The sequence below is a fragment of the Pristiophorus japonicus genome, unplaced genomic scaffold, assembly GCF_044704955.1.
Source record: "Pristiophorus japonicus isolate sPriJap1 unplaced genomic scaffold, sPriJap1.hap1 HAP1_SCAFFOLD_404, whole genome shotgun sequence".
In the NCBI taxonomy this organism is placed as follows: domain Eukaryota; kingdom Metazoa; phylum Chordata; class Chondrichthyes; family Pristiophoridae; genus Pristiophorus; species Pristiophorus japonicus.
The window spans coordinates 171,722-186,134 of NW_027253915.1; the positions used below are offsets into that span (position 1 = coordinate 171,722).

At 44.9% G+C, this 14,413-nt stretch overlaps 13 non-coding genes across 13 annotated transcripts; all 13 read left to right on the forward strand.

Annotated features, from left to right (window-relative positions):
- Window positions 1-243: 243 nt before the first annotated feature.
- Window positions 244-332, forward strand: trnar-ucg (transfer RNA arginine (anticodon UCG)). Its single transcript is given in 2 exon segments — window positions 244-280; window positions 297-332. It is a non-coding gene; the product is annotated as a tRNA-Arg (tRNA).
- A 244-nt stretch (window positions 333-576) lies between these two features.
- Window positions 577-658, forward strand: trnas-gcu (transfer RNA serine (anticodon GCU)). Its single transcript has one exon. It is a non-coding gene; the product is annotated as a tRNA-Ser (tRNA).
- A 1,918-nt stretch (window positions 659-2,576) lies between these two features.
- On the forward strand, window positions 2,577-2,665 carry trnar-ucg (transfer RNA arginine (anticodon UCG)). Its single transcript is given in 2 exon segments — window positions 2,577-2,613; window positions 2,630-2,665. It is a non-coding gene; the product is annotated as a tRNA-Arg (tRNA).
- Window positions 2,666-2,909: 244 nt separating this feature from the next.
- On the forward strand, window positions 2,910-2,991 carry trnas-gcu (transfer RNA serine (anticodon GCU)). The gene has a single exon. It is a non-coding gene; the product is annotated as a tRNA-Ser (tRNA).
- A 1,918-nt stretch (window positions 2,992-4,909) lies between these two features.
- Window positions 4,910-4,998, forward strand: trnar-ucg (transfer RNA arginine (anticodon UCG)). Its single transcript is given in 2 exon segments — window positions 4,910-4,946; window positions 4,963-4,998. It is a non-coding gene; the product is annotated as a tRNA-Arg (tRNA).
- Window positions 4,999-5,242: 244 nt separating this feature from the next.
- Window positions 5,243-5,324, forward strand: trnas-gcu (transfer RNA serine (anticodon GCU)). Its single transcript has one exon. It is a non-coding gene; the product is annotated as a tRNA-Ser (tRNA).
- A 1,918-nt stretch (window positions 5,325-7,242) lies between these two features.
- Window positions 7,243-7,331, forward strand: trnar-ucg (transfer RNA arginine (anticodon UCG)). The gene is given in 2 exon segments: window positions 7,243-7,279; window positions 7,296-7,331. It is a non-coding gene; the product is annotated as a tRNA-Arg (tRNA).
- A 244-nt stretch (window positions 7,332-7,575) lies between these two features.
- On the forward strand, window positions 7,576-7,657 carry trnas-gcu (transfer RNA serine (anticodon GCU)). Its single transcript has one exon. It is a non-coding gene; the product is annotated as a tRNA-Ser (tRNA).
- Window positions 7,658-9,575: 1,918 nt separating this feature from the next.
- On the forward strand, window positions 9,576-9,664 carry trnar-ucg (transfer RNA arginine (anticodon UCG)). Its single transcript is given in 2 exon segments — window positions 9,576-9,612; window positions 9,629-9,664. It is a non-coding gene; the product is annotated as a tRNA-Arg (tRNA).
- Window positions 9,665-9,908: 244 nt separating this feature from the next.
- trnas-gcu (transfer RNA serine (anticodon GCU)) lies at window positions 9,909-9,990 on the forward strand. The gene has a single exon. It is a non-coding gene; the product is annotated as a tRNA-Ser (tRNA).
- Window positions 9,991-11,908: 1,918 nt separating this feature from the next.
- Window positions 11,909-11,997, forward strand: trnar-ucg (transfer RNA arginine (anticodon UCG)). Its single transcript is given in 2 exon segments — window positions 11,909-11,945; window positions 11,962-11,997. It is a non-coding gene; the product is annotated as a tRNA-Arg (tRNA).
- Window positions 11,998-12,241: 244 nt separating this feature from the next.
- Window positions 12,242-12,325, forward strand: trnas-gcu (transfer RNA serine (anticodon GCU)). The gene has a single exon. It is a non-coding gene; the product is annotated as a tRNA-Ser (tRNA).
- Window positions 12,326-14,258: 1,933 nt separating this feature from the next.
- On the forward strand, window positions 14,259-14,347 carry trnar-ucg (transfer RNA arginine (anticodon UCG)). Its single transcript is given in 2 exon segments — window positions 14,259-14,295; window positions 14,312-14,347. It is a non-coding gene; the product is annotated as a tRNA-Arg (tRNA).
- Window positions 14,348-14,413: the final 66 nt, after the last annotated feature.

Consider the following 14,413-nt stretch of genomic DNA (forward strand, 5'->3'; position numbering starts at 1 on the left):
TAAACCCGGGTCATCCTGTATTGTTTCAGAAGGAGTATGATTTCAGCTGCAATGACCGAATTGTTAAACTATAGTCTTCCAATTTACATTGGGGTTGCCTGCGCCGGTGCGCACCCAGATCGCAGTGCATCTGTTCATTCACTCGAAATATGTTCATCTTTTCCTAAATCCACTCCTTTATATTGCAGTTGCCCCGAATTTGCTCGCAATATAAACAACGACACAATGAATGGTGCTGGCAGCGGCCGCGTGGCCTAATGGATAAGGCGTCTGACTTCGATTACAACCGCAAAGTTATCAGACGATTGCAGGTTCGAGTCCTGCCGTGGTCAAATTAGCTCGCTACTGAAATTTTATATTCTTTGTTGTGATTCTGCTGAGAAACCAACCATCTCTTCCAGTCACTCACCTGAAGTGAACGAAGGCTGTTTGCTGAAAGAATCTCATGGCAAGTTTTCATCATTGTCGATCTGCATGCACGGGCAGAGCAAGCTGTGAAGTGGACTTTCTTGCACGTTATTTCTGTTTGGATACAAAAAGCAGGAGATTGAATGGCTGACGATGTCCAATAGCAGAGATGAGGTGGCCGAGAGGTTAAGGCGATGGACTGCTAATCCATTGTGCTCTGCACGCATGGGTTCGAATCCCATTCTCGTCGTCGTTGGCTTGCAGCTTTACCACTTTTTGACATTCACATTTAACCTCATCGCCAAATTCCCCTTTTACTTTCAGGGATGCTGTACTTTCCTCATGTCATGTCTCAAATTAATAATATATTCGTCAAAAGGAGAACAGTTGCAGTACAATGGCGAGGGGCACTAATTAGATAGGTATCTGAGAGACAACACATGCACGATGGGCCATAATATCATTTCTCACCACCGTCAGAATCTGAGAACTGCGCTTTTCACTGTCGGCGACTCGTTGGTCCACGGTTATGATTCTCCCTTCGGAATGATCACATTTGAAATGCAAGAGATCACGGGCCAAATCCCGGACGAGCACCACCATGTTTTACTCAAAGTTTCGCTTCTAACAGCCGCTCGACATGTGAGAAAACAGACATATTTCACGTTAAAACGTGTGAGTTTACGCCGATGTTCCCTTAGCATCCAAATCCCAGAGCAAAGTGAAACCCGCCAAACTGAGTAAAGTTAAAATATCTCAAAGGTACTCGGCTCTGTGACTCGTTGGATAACCTAAAGCCTTGTTTCGTTCCGGCCGATACTTGATCAGTATATCTTCCTGTCTGTACGCATAAGTTCACCTCAATTGGGATAAGCATACATTCAGCGTCAATCTCCACCTCTGCCCTGAATATGAGTGCGTCCTGTGTCTCTAGAGCTGAAAAGATGAGAGAAGCTGCCTTTTGAATTCGTCCCTTGGTTGCCGAATTCAAAGCGGACAGGAAATCACTCCGGTCTGGCAAAGCTGCCTGGTCTGATTAAAAGGCGGTGATACCCTATATTGTAGGCATGTTCTCGTCTTCTGGCCTCAACATTAGGTTCAACGTATCGGATGATAAGCACCGCTCCCATTGTCTGGTAATGGTTCTGCTGTTCCCACTAACACCTCCTCTGGACCATCCTTTGTTACGTTATTGCCCGATTACCACCCACTTTGCCTTTCTCCATTGTGCCATGTATTGTTTAATCACCCCCGACGTTCCCATTTGAACTTTCTCGCTGCATATTTTTTCAAGGCGCTATTTTTGTTGAAAACATCTGAAATCTTTAACTTTTTCCTGTAATATCGGATTGATTATCCGACAGAACGTGAAACCGGATTCTTCCTCCAGAAAATCTGCATGACCTGCCGAGATTTACATATTTATCTGTTTTTATTCATTCTATTTCCGTGTCCCTTTTAAGGGGATTTGCTGTCTGTCCGAGATCATTCTCTGTCTCTGTAAAATGGTGTGCTCTCAAACCCTCATCATTCTGTGTCTGTTTAAAAGGGATGTGCTGTCTGTCCCGGATTTCCAATTTCAAATTTCAAAACCTGCCTTTGGAGGTTAAGGAATTTTAGTTTGTTTGTGTGTTTCAGACTGGGCTGGTTTTACGTCCCTCCCTCCTTCCTTCCTGCCTGTCTATCACCTGTGGCTTCAATAACAGTCTCTGCGCCGAGTGGTCCTCAGCCCCACTGCACAATTGCCTTCAGGGATGATCGAAATCTCACTTTATTCTTTGAAAAGGGAACTGCTGTCAGTCAAGGGTCATTCTGCATCAGGGTAAAAGGGATGTCCTTGCAATCCCGGATCATTCTGCGTCTGTTTAAATGGGCTGGGTGTCAGTTCCGGTTCATAATCTTTCCCTTTAAAACGGATTTTCTCGTAAACCCGGGTCATCCTGTATTGTTTGAGAAGGAATATGATTTCAGCTGCAATGACCGAATTGTTAAACTATAGTGTTCCAATTTACATTGGGGTTGCCTGCGCCGGTGCGCACCCAGATCGCAGTGCATCTGTTCATTCACTCGAAATATGCTCATCTTTTCCTAAATCCACTCCTTGATATTGCAGTTGCCCCGAATTTGCTCGCAATATACGCAACAAAACAATGAACGGTGCTGGCAGCGGCCGCGTGGCCTAATGGATAAGGCGTCTGACTTCGATTACAACCGCAAAGTTATCAGAAGATTGCAGGTTCGAGTCCTGCCGTGGTCAAATTAGCTCGCTACTGAAATTTTATATTCTTTGTTGTGATTCTGCTGAGAAACCAACCATCTCTTCCAGTCACTCACCTGAAGTGAACGAAGGCTGTTTGCTGAAAGAATCTCATGGCAAGTTTTCATCATTGTCGATCTGCATGCACGGGCAGAGCAAGCTGTGAAGTGGACTTTCTTGCACATTATTTCTGTTTGGATACAAAAAGCAGGAGATTGAATGGCTGACGATGTCCAATAGCAGAGATGAGGTGGCCGGTAGGTCAAGGCGATGGACTGCTAATCCATTGTGCTCTGCACGCATGGGTTCGAATCCCATTCTCGTCGTCGTTGGCTTGCAGCTTTACCACTTTTTGACATTCACATTTAACCTCATCGCCAAATTCCCCTTTTACTTTCAGGGATGCTGTACTTTCCTCATGTCATGTCTCAAATTAATAATATATTCGTCAAAAGGAGAACAGTTGCAGTACAATGGCGAGGGGCACTAATTAGATAGGTATCTGAGAGACAACACATGCACGATGGGCCATAATATCATTTCTCACCACCGTCAGAATCTGAGAGCTGCGCTTTTCACTGTCAGCGACTCGTTGGTCCACGGTTATGATTCTCCCTTCGGAATGATCACATTTGAAATGCAAGAGGTCACGGGCCAAATCCCGGACGAGCACCACCATGTTTTACTCAAAGTTTCGCTTCTAACAGCCGCTCGACATGTGAGAAAACAGACATATTTCACGTTAAAACGTGTGAGTTTACGCCGATGTTCCCTTAGCATCCAAATCCCAGAGCAAAGTGAAACCCGCCAAACTGAGTAAAGTTATAATATCTCAGAGGTACTCGGCTCTGTGACTCGTTGGATAACCTAAAGCCTTGTTTCGTTCCGGCCGATACTTGATCAGTATATCTTCCTGTCTGTACGCATAAGTTCACCTCAATTGGGATAAGCATACATTCAGCGTCAATCTCCACCTCTGCCCTGAATATGAGTGCGTCCTGTGTCTCTAGAGCTGAAAAGATGAGAGAAGCTGCCTTTTGAATTCGTCCCTTGGTTGCCGAATTCAAAGCGGACAGGAAATCACTCCGGTCTGGCAAAGCTGCCTGGTCTGATTAAAAGGCGGTGATACCCTATATTGTAGGCATGTTCTCGTCTTCTGGCCTCAACATTAGGTTCAACGTATCGGATGATAAGCACCGCTCCCATTGTCTGGTAATGGTTCTGCTGTTCCCACTAACACCTCCTCTGGACCATCCTTTGTTACGTTATTGCCCGATTACCACCCACTTTGCCTTTCTCCATTGTGCCATGTATTGTTTAATCACCCCCGACGTTCCCATTTGAACTTTCTCGCTGCATATTTTTTCAAGGCGCTATTTTTGTTGAAAACATCTGTAATCTTTAACTTTTTCCTGTAATATCGGATTGATTATCCGACAGAACGTGAAACCGGATTCTTCCTCCAGAAAATCTGCATGACCTGCCGAGATTTACATATTTATCTGTTTTTATTCATTCTATTTCCGTGTCCCTTTTAAGGGGATTTGCTGTCTGTCCGAGATCATTCTCTGTCTCTGTAAAATGGTGTGCTCTCAAACCCTCATCATTCTGTGTCTGTTTAAAAGGGATGTGCTGTCTGTCCCGGATTTCCAATTTCAAATTTCAAAACCTGCCTTTGGAGGTTAAGGAATTTTAGTTTGTTTGTGTGTTTCAGACTGGGCTGGTTTTACGTCCCTCCCTCCTTCCTTCCTGCCTGTCTATCACCTGTGGCTTCAATAACAGTCTCTGCGCCGAGTGGTCCTCAGCCCCACGGCACAATTGCCTTCAGGGATGATCGAAATCTCACTTTATTCTTTGAAAAGGGAACTGCTGTCAGTCAAGGGTCATTCTGCATCAGGGTAAAAGGGATGTCCTTGCAATCCCGGATCATTCTGCGTCTGTTTAAATGGGCTGGGTGTCAGTTCCGGTTCATAATCTTTCCCTTTAAAACGGATTTTCTCGTAAACCCGGGTCATCCTGTATTGTTTGAGAAGGAATATGATTTCAGCTGCAATGACCGAATTGTTAAACTATAGTGTTCCAATTTACATTGGGGTTGCCTGCGCCGGTGCGCACCCAGATCGCAGTGCATCTGTTCATTCACTCGAAATATGTTCATCTTTTCCGAAATCTCCTCCTTGAAATTGCAGTTGCCCCGAATTTGCTCGCAATATACACAACAGCACAATGAATGGTGCTGGCAGCGGCCGCGTGGCCTAATGGATAAGGCGTCTGACTTCGATTACAACCGCAAAGTTATCAGAAGATTGCAGGTTCGAGTCCTGCCGTGGTCAAATTAGCTCGCTACTGAAATTTTATATTCTTTGTTGTGATTCTGCTGAGAAACCAACCATCTCTTCCAGTCACTCACCTGAAGTGAAGGAAGGCTGTTTGCTGAAAGAATCTCATGGCAAGTTTTCATCATTGTCGATCTGCATGCACGGGCAGAGCAAGATGTGAAGTGGACTTTCTTGCACATTATTTCTGTTTGGATACAAAAAGCAGGAGATTGAATGGCTGACGATGTCCAATAGCAGAGATGAGGTGGCCGAGAGGTTAAGGCGATGGACTGCTAATCCATTGTGCTCTGCACGCATGGGTTCGAATCCCATTCTCGTCGTCGTTGGCTTGCAGCTTTACCACTTTTTGACATTCACATTTAACCTCATCGCCAAATTCCCCTTTTACTTTCAGGGATGCTGTACTTTCCTCATGTCATGTCTCAAATTAATAATATATTCGTCAAAAGGAGAACAGTTGCAGTACAATGGCGAGGGGCACTAATTAGATAGGTATCTGAGAGACAACACATGCACGATGGGCCATAATATCATTTCTCACCACCGTCAGAATCTGAGAGCTGCGCTTTTCACTGTCGGCGACTCGTTGGTCCACGGTTATGATTCTCCCTTCGGAATGATCACATTTGAAATGCAAGAGATCACGGGCCAAATCCCGGACGAGCACCACCATGTTTTACTCAAAGTTTCGCTTCTAACAGCCGCTCGACATGTGAGAAAACAGACATATTTCACGTTAAAACGTGTGAGTTTACGCCGATGTTCCCTTAGCATCCAAATCCCAGAGCAAAGTGAAACCCGCCAAACTGAGTAAAGTTAAAATATCTCAAAGGTACTCGGCTCTGTGACTCGTTGGATAACCTAAAGCCTTGTTTCGTTCCGGCCGATACTTGATCAGTATATCTTCCTGTCTGTACGCATAAGTTCACCTCAATTGGGATAAGCATACATTCAGCGTCAATCTCCACCTCTGCCCTGAATATGAGTGCGTCCTGTGTCTCTAGAGCTGAAAAGATGAGAGAAGCTGCCTTTTGAATTCGTCCCTTGGTTGCCGAATTCAAAGCGGACAGGAAATCACTCCGGTCTGGCAAAGCTGCCTGGTCTGATTAAAAGGCGGTGATACCCTATATTGTAGGCATGTTCTCGTCTTCTGGCCTCAACATTAGGTTCAACGTATCGGATGATAAGCACCGCTCCCATTGTCTGGTAATGGTTCTGCTGTTCCCACTAACACCTCCTCTGGACCATCCTTTGTTACGTTATTGCCCGATTACCACCCACTTTGCCTTTCTCCATTGTGCCATGTATTGTTTAATCACCCCCGACGTTCCCATTTGAACTTTCTCGCTGCATATTTTTTCAAGGCGCTATTTTTGTTGAAAACATCTGAAATCTTTAACTTTTTCCTGTAATATCGGATTGATTATCCGACAGAACGTGAAACCGGATTCTTCCTCCAGAAAATCTGCATGACCTGCCGAGATTTACATATTTATCTGTTTTTATTCATTCTATTTCCGTGTCCCTTTTAAGGGGATTTGCTGTCTGTCCGAGATCATTCTCTGTCTCTGTAAAATGGTGTGCTCTCAAACCCTCATCATTCTGTGTCTGTTTAAAAGGGATGTGCTGTCTGTCCCGGATTTCCAATTTCAAATTTCAAAACCTGCCTTTGGAGGTTAAGGAATTTTAGTTTGTTTGTGTGTTTCAGACTGGGCTGGTTTTACGTCCCTCCCTCCTTCCTTCCTGCCTGTCTATCACCTGTGGCTTCAATAACAGTCTCTGCGCCGAGTGGTCCTCAGCCCCACTGCACAATTGCCTTCAGGGATGATCGAAATCTCACTTTATTCTTTGAAAAGGGAACTGCTGTCAGTCAAGGGTCATTCTGCATCAGGGTAAAAGGGATGTCCTTGCAATCCCGGATCATTCTGCGTCTGTTTAAATGGGCTGGGTGTCAGTTCCGGTTCATAATCTTTCCCTTTAAAACGGATTTTCTCGTAAACCCGGGTCATCCTGTATTGTTTGAGAAGGAATATGATTTCAGCTGCAATGACCGAATTGTTAAACTATAGTGTTCCAATTTACATTGGGGTTGCCTGCGCCGGTGCGCACCCAGATCGCAGTGCATCTGTTCATTCACTCGAAATATGCTCATCTTTTCCTAAATCCACTCCTTGATATTGCAGTTGCCCCGAATTTGCTCGCAATATACGCAACAAAACAATGAACGGTGCTGGCAGCGGCCGCGTGGCCTAATGGATAAGGCGTCTGACTTCGATTACAACCGCAAAGTTATCAGAAGATTGCAGGTTCGAGTCCTGCCGTGGTCAAATTAGCTCGCTACTGAAATTTTATATTCTTTGTTGTGATTCTGCTGAGAAACCAACCATCTCTTCCAGTCACTCACCTGAAGTGAACGAAGGCTGTTTGCTGAAAGAATCTCATGGCAAGTTTTCATCATTGTCGATCTGCATGCACGGGCAGAGCAAGCTGTGAAGTGGACTTTCTTGCACATTATTTCTGTTTGGATACAAAAAGCAGGAGATTGAATGGCTGACGATGTCCAATAGCAGAGATGAGGTGGCCGGTAGGTCAAGGCGATGGACTGCTAATCCATTGTGCTCTGCACGCATGGGTTCGAATCCCATTCTCGTCGTCGTTGGCTTGCAGCTTTACCACTTTTTGACATTCACATTTAACCTCATCGCCAAATTCCCCTTTTACTTTCAGGGATGCTGTACTTTCCTCATGTCATGTCTCAAATTAATAATATATTCGTCAAAAGGAGAACAGTTGCAGTACAATGGCGAGGGGCACTAATTAGATAGGTATCTGAGAGACAACACATGCACGATGGGCCATAATATCATTTCTCACCACCGTCAGAATCTGAGAGCTGCGCTTTTCACTGTCAGCGACTCGTTGGTCCACGGTTATGATTCTCCCTTCGGAATGATCACATTTGAAATGCAAGAGGTCACGGGCCAAATCCCGGACGAGCACCACCATGTTTTACTCAAAGTTTCGCTTCTAACAGCCGCTCGACATGTGAGAAAACAGACATATTTCACGTTAAAACGTGTGAGTTTACGCCGATGTTCCCTTAGCATCCAAATCCCAGAGCAAAGTGAAACCCGCCAAACTGAGTAAAGTTATAATATCTCAGAGGTACTCGGCTCTGTGACTCGTTGGATAACCTAAAGCCTTGTTTCGTTCCGGCCGATACTTGATCAGTATATCTTCCTGTCTGTACGCATAAGTTCACCTCAATTGGGATAAGCATACATTCAGCGTCAATCTCCACCTCTGCCCTGAATATGAGTGCGTCCTGTGTCTCTAGAGCTGAAAAGATGAGAGAAGCTGCCTTTTGAATTCGTCCCTTGGTTGCCGAATTCAAAGCGGACAGGAAATCACTCCGGTCTGGCAAAGCTGCCTGGTCTGATTAAAAGGCGGTGATACCCTATATTGTAGGCATGTTCTCGTCTTCTGGCCTCAACATTAGGTTCAACGTATCGGATGATAAGCACCGCTCCCATTGTCTGGTAATGGTTCTGCTGTTCCCACTAACACCTCCTCTGGACCATCCTTTGTTACGTTATTGCCCGATTACCACCCACTTTGCCTTTCTCCATTGTGCCATGTATTGTTTAATCACCCCCGACGTTCCCATTTGAACTTTCTCGCTGCATATTTTTTCAAGGCGCTATTTTTGTTGAAAACATCTGTAATCTTTAACTTTTTCCTGTAATATCGGATTGATTATCCGACAGAACGTGAAACCGGATTCTTCCTCCAGAAAATCTGCATGACCTGCCGAGATTTACATATTTATCTGTTTTTATTCATTCTATTTCCGTGTCCCTTTTAAGGGGATTTGCTGTCTGTCCGAGATCATTCTCTGTCTCTGTAAAATGGTGTGCTCTCAAACCCTCATCATTCTGTGTCTGTTTAAAAGGGATGTGCTGTCTGTCCCGGATTTCCAATTTCAAATTTCAAAACCTGCCTTTGGAGGTTAAGGAATTTTAGTTTGTTTGTGTGTTTCAGACTGGGCTGGTTTTACGTCCCTCCCTCCTTCCTTCCTGCCTGTCTATCACCTGTGGCTTCAATAACAGTCTCTGCGCCGAGTGGTCCTCAGCCCCACGGCACAATTGCCTTCAGGGATGATCGAAATCTCACTTTATTCTTTGAAAAGGGAACTGCTGTCAGTCAAGGGTCATTCTGCATCAGGGTAAAAGGGATGTCCTTGCAATCCCGGATCATTCTGCGTCTGTTTAAATGGGCTGGGTGTCAGTTCCGGTTCATAATCTTTCCCTTTAAAACGGATTTTCTCGTAAACCCGGGTCATCCTGTATTGTTTGAGAAGGAATATGATTTCAGCTGCAATGACCGAATTGTTAAACTATAGTGTTCCAATTTACATTGGGGTTGCCTGCGCCGGTGCGCACCCAGATCGCAGTGCATCTGTTCATTCACTCGAAATATGTTCATCTTTTCCGAAATCTCCTCCTTGAAATTGCAGTTGCCCCGAATTTGCTCGCAATATACACAACAGCACAATGAATGGTGCTGGCAGCGGCCGCGTGGCCTAATGGATAAGGCGTCTGACTTCGATTACAACCGCAAAGTTATCAGAAGATTGCAGGTTCGAGTCCTGCCGTGGTCAAATTAGCTCGCTACTGAAATTTTATATTCTTTGTTGTGATTCTGCTGAGAAACCAACCATCTCTTCCAGTCACTCACCTGAAGTGAAGGAAGGCTGTTTGCTGAAAGAATCTCATGGCAAGTTTTCATCATTGTCGATCTGCATGCACGGGCAGAGCAAGATGTGAAGTGGACTTTCTTGCACATTATTTCTGTTTGGATACAAAAAGCAGGAGATTGAATGGCTGACGATGTCCAATAGCAGAGATGAGGTGGCCGAGAGGTTAAGGCGATGGACTGCTAATCCATTGTGCTCTGCACGCATGGGTTCGAATCCCATTCTCGTCGTCGTTGGCTTGCAGCTTTACCACTTTTTGACATTCACATTTAACCTCATCGCCAAATTCCCCTTTTACTTTCAGGGATGCTGTACTTTCCTCATGTCATGTCTCAAATTAATAATATATTCGTCAAAAGGAGAACAGTTGCAGTACAATGGCGAGGGGCACTAATTAGATAGGTATCTGAGAGACAACACATGCACGATGGGCCATAATATCATTTCTCACCACCGTCAGAATCTGAGAGCTGCGCTTTTCACTGTCGGCGACTCGTTGGTCCACGGTTATGATTCTCCCTTCGGAATGATCACATTTGAAATGCAAGAGGTCACGGGCCAAATCCCGGACGAGCACCACCATGTTTTACTCAAAGTTTCGCTTCTAACAGCCGCTCGACATGTGAGAAAACAGACATATTTCACGTTAAAACGTGTGAGTTTACGCCGATGTTCCCTTAGCATCCAAATCCCAGAGCAAAGTGAAACCCGCCAAACTGAGTAAAGTTATAATATCTCAGAGGTACTCGGCTCTGTGACTCGTTGGATAACCTAAAGCCTTGTTTCGTTCCGGCCGATACTTGATCAGTATATCTTCCTGTCTGTACGCATAAGTTCACCTCAATTGGGATAAGCATACATTCAGCGTCAATCTCCACCTCTGCCCTGAATATGAGTGCGTCCTGTGTCTCTAGAGCTGAAAAGATGAGAGAAGCTGCCTTTTGAATTCGTCCCTTGGTTGCCGAATTCAAAGCGGACAGGAAATCACTCCGGTCTGGCAAAGCTGCCTGGTCTGATTAAAAGGCGGTGATACCCTATATTGTAGGCATGTTCTCGTCTTCTGGCCTCAACATTAGGTTCAACGTATCGGATGATAAGCACCGCTCCCATTGTCTGGTAATGGTTCTGCTGTTCCCACTAACACCTCCTCTGGACCATCCTTTGTTACGTTATTGCCCGATTACCACCCACTTTGCCTTTCTCCATTGTGCCATGTATTGTTTAATCACCCCCGACGTTCCCATTTGAACTTTCTCGCTGCATATTTTTTCAAGGCGCTATTTTTGTTGAAAACATCTGTAATCTTTAACTTTTTCCTGTAATATCGGATTGATTATCCGACAGAACGTGAAACCGGATTCTTCCTCCAGAAAATCTGCATGACCTGCCGAGATTTACATATTTATCTGTTTTTATTCATTCTATTTCCGTGTCCCTTTTAAGGGGATTTGCTGTCTGTCCGAGATCATTCTCTGTCTCTGTAAAATGGTGTGCTCTCAAACCCTCATCATTCTGTGTCTGTTTAAAAGGGATGTGCTGTCTGTCCCGGATTTCCAATTTCAAATTTCAAAACCTGCCTTTGGAGGTTAAGGAATTTTAGTTTGTTTGTGTGTTTCAGACTGGGCTGGTTTTACGTCCCTCCCTCCTTCCTTCCTGCCTGTCTATCACCTGTGGCTTCAATAACAGTCTCTGCGCCGAGTGGTCCTCAGCCCCACTGCACAATTGCCTTCAGGGATGATCGAAATCTCACTTTATTCTTTGAAAAGGGAACTGCTGTCAGTCAAGGGTCATTCTGCATCAGGGTAAAAGGGATGTCCTTGCAATCCCGGATCATTCTGCGTCTGTTTAAATGGGCTGGGTGTCAGTTCCGGTTCATAATCTTTCCCTTTAAAACGGATTTTCTCGTAAACCCGGGTCATCCTGTATTGTTTGAGAAGGAATATGATTTCAGCTGCAATGACCGAATTGTTAAACTATAGTGTTCCAATTTACATTGGGGTTGCCTGCGCCGGTGCGCACCCAGATCGCAGTGCATCTGTTCATTCACTCGAAATATGTTCATCTTTTCCGAAATCTCCTCCTTGAAATTGCAGTTGCCCCGAATTTGCTCGCAATATACACAACAGCACAATGAATGGTGCTGGCAGCGGCCGCGTGGCCTAATGGATAAGGCGTCTGACTTCGATTACAACCGCAAAGTTATCAGAAGATTGCAGGTTCGAGTCCTGCCGTGGTCAAATTAGCTCGCTACTGAAATTTTATATTCTTTGTTGTGATTCTGCTGAGAAACCAACCATCTCTTCCAGTCACTCACCTGAAGTGAAGGAAGGCTGTTTGCTGAAAGAATCTCATGGCAAGTTTTCATCATTGTCGATCTGCATGCACGGGCAGAGCAAGCTGTGAAGTGGACTTTCTTGCACATTATTTCTGTTTGGATACAAAAAGCAGGAGATTGAATGGCTGACGATGTCTTATAGCAGAGACGAGGTGGCCGAGAGAGGTTAAGGCGATGGACTGCTAATCCATTGTGCTCTGCACGCATGGGTTCGAATCCCATTCTCGTCGTCGTTGGCTTGCAGCTTTACCACTTTTTGACATTCACATTTAACCTCATCGCCAAATTCCCCTTTTACTTACAGGGATGCTGTACTTTCCTCATGTCATGTCTCAAATTAATAATATATTCGTCCAAAGGAGAACAGTTGCAGTACAATGGCGAGGGGCACTAATTAGATAGGTATCTGAGAGACAGCACATGCACGATGGGCCATAATATCATTTCTCACCACCGTCAGAATCTGAGAGCTGCGCTTTTCACTGTCGGCAGCTCGTTTTTCCACGGTTATTATTCTCCCTTCGGAATGATCCCATTTGAAATTCGAGAGGTCACGGGCCAAATCCCGGACGAGCCCCGCCATGTTTTACTCAAAATTCCGATTCTAACAGCCGCTCGACATGTGAGAAAACAGACATATTTCACGTTAAGACGTGTGATTTTACGCCGATGTTCCCTTAGCATCCAAATCCCAGAGCAAAGTGAAACCCGCCAAACTGAGTAAAGTTAAAATATCTCAGAGGTACTCGGCTCTGTGACTCGTTGGATAACCTAAAGCCTTGTTTGGTTCCGGCCGATACTTGATCAGTATATCTTCCTGTCTGTCGGCATAAGTTCAACTCAATTGGGATAAGCATACATTCAGCGTCAATCTCCACCTCTGCCCTGAATATGAGTGCGTCCTGTTTCTCTAGAGCTGAAAAGCTGAGAGAAGCTGCCTTTTGAATTCGTCCCTTGGCTGCCGAATTCAAAGCGGACAGGAAATTAATCCTGGCTGGCAAAGCTGCCTGGTCTGATTAAAAGGCGGTGATACCCTATATTGTAGGCATGTTCTCGTCTTCTGGCCTCATCATTAGGTTCAACGTATCGGATGATAAGCACCGCTCCCATTGTCTGGTAATGGTTCTGCTGTTCCCACTAACACCTCCTCTGGACCATCCTTTGTTACGTTATTGCCCGATTACCATCCACTTTGCCTTTCTCAATTGTGCCATGTATTATTTAATCACTCCTGCGTTCCGCTGTATCACAGACGTTCCCATTTGACCTTTCTCGCTGCCTATTTTTTCCAGGCGCTACTTTTGTTGAAAACATCTGTAATCTTTAACTTTTTCCTGAAATATCGGAATGATTATCCGACAGAACGTGAAACCGCATTCTTCCTCCACAAAATCTGCACGACCTGCCGAGTTTTACATATTTATCTGTTTTTATTCATTCTATTTCCGTGTCCCTTTTAAGGGATTTGCTGTCTGTCCGAGATCATTCTCTGTCTCTTTAAAATGGTGTGCTATCAGACCCTCATCATTCTGTGTCTGTTTAAAAGGGATGTGCTGTCTGTCCCGGAATTCCAATTTCAAATTTCAAAACCTGCCTTTGGAGGTTAAGGAATTTTAGTTTGTTTGTGTGTTTCAGACTGGGCTGGTGTTCCGTCCCTCACTCCTTCCTTCCTGCCTGTCTATCACCTGTGGCTTCAATAACAGTCTCTGCGCCGCGTGGTCCTGAGCACCACTGCACAATTGTTTCAGGGATGATCGAAATCTCACTTTATTCTTTTAAAAGAGAACTGCTGTCAGTCAGGGTCATTCTGCATCTGGGTAAAAGGGATGTCCTTGCAATACCGGATCATTCTGTGTCTGTTTAAATGGGCTGGTTGTCAGTTCCGGTTCATAATCTTTCCCTTTAAAACGGATGTTCTCATAAACCCGGGTCACCCTGTATTGTTTGAGAAGGAGTATGATTTCAGCTGCAATGACCGAATTGTTAAACTATAGTGTTCCCATTTACATTGGGGTTGCCTGCGCCGGTGCGCACCCAGATCGCAGTGCATCTGTTCATTCACTCGAAATATGCTCATCTTTTCCTAAATCCACTCCTTGATATTGCAGTTGCCCCGAATTTGCTCGCAATATATGCAACAAAACAATGAACGGTGCTGGCAGCGGCCGCGTGGCCTAATGGATAAGGCGTCTGACTTCGATTACAACCGCAAAGTTATCAGAAGATTGCAGGTTCGAGTCCTGTCGTGGTCAAATTAGCTCGCTACTGAAATTTTATATTCTTTGTTGTGATTCTGCTGAGAAACCAACCATCTCTTC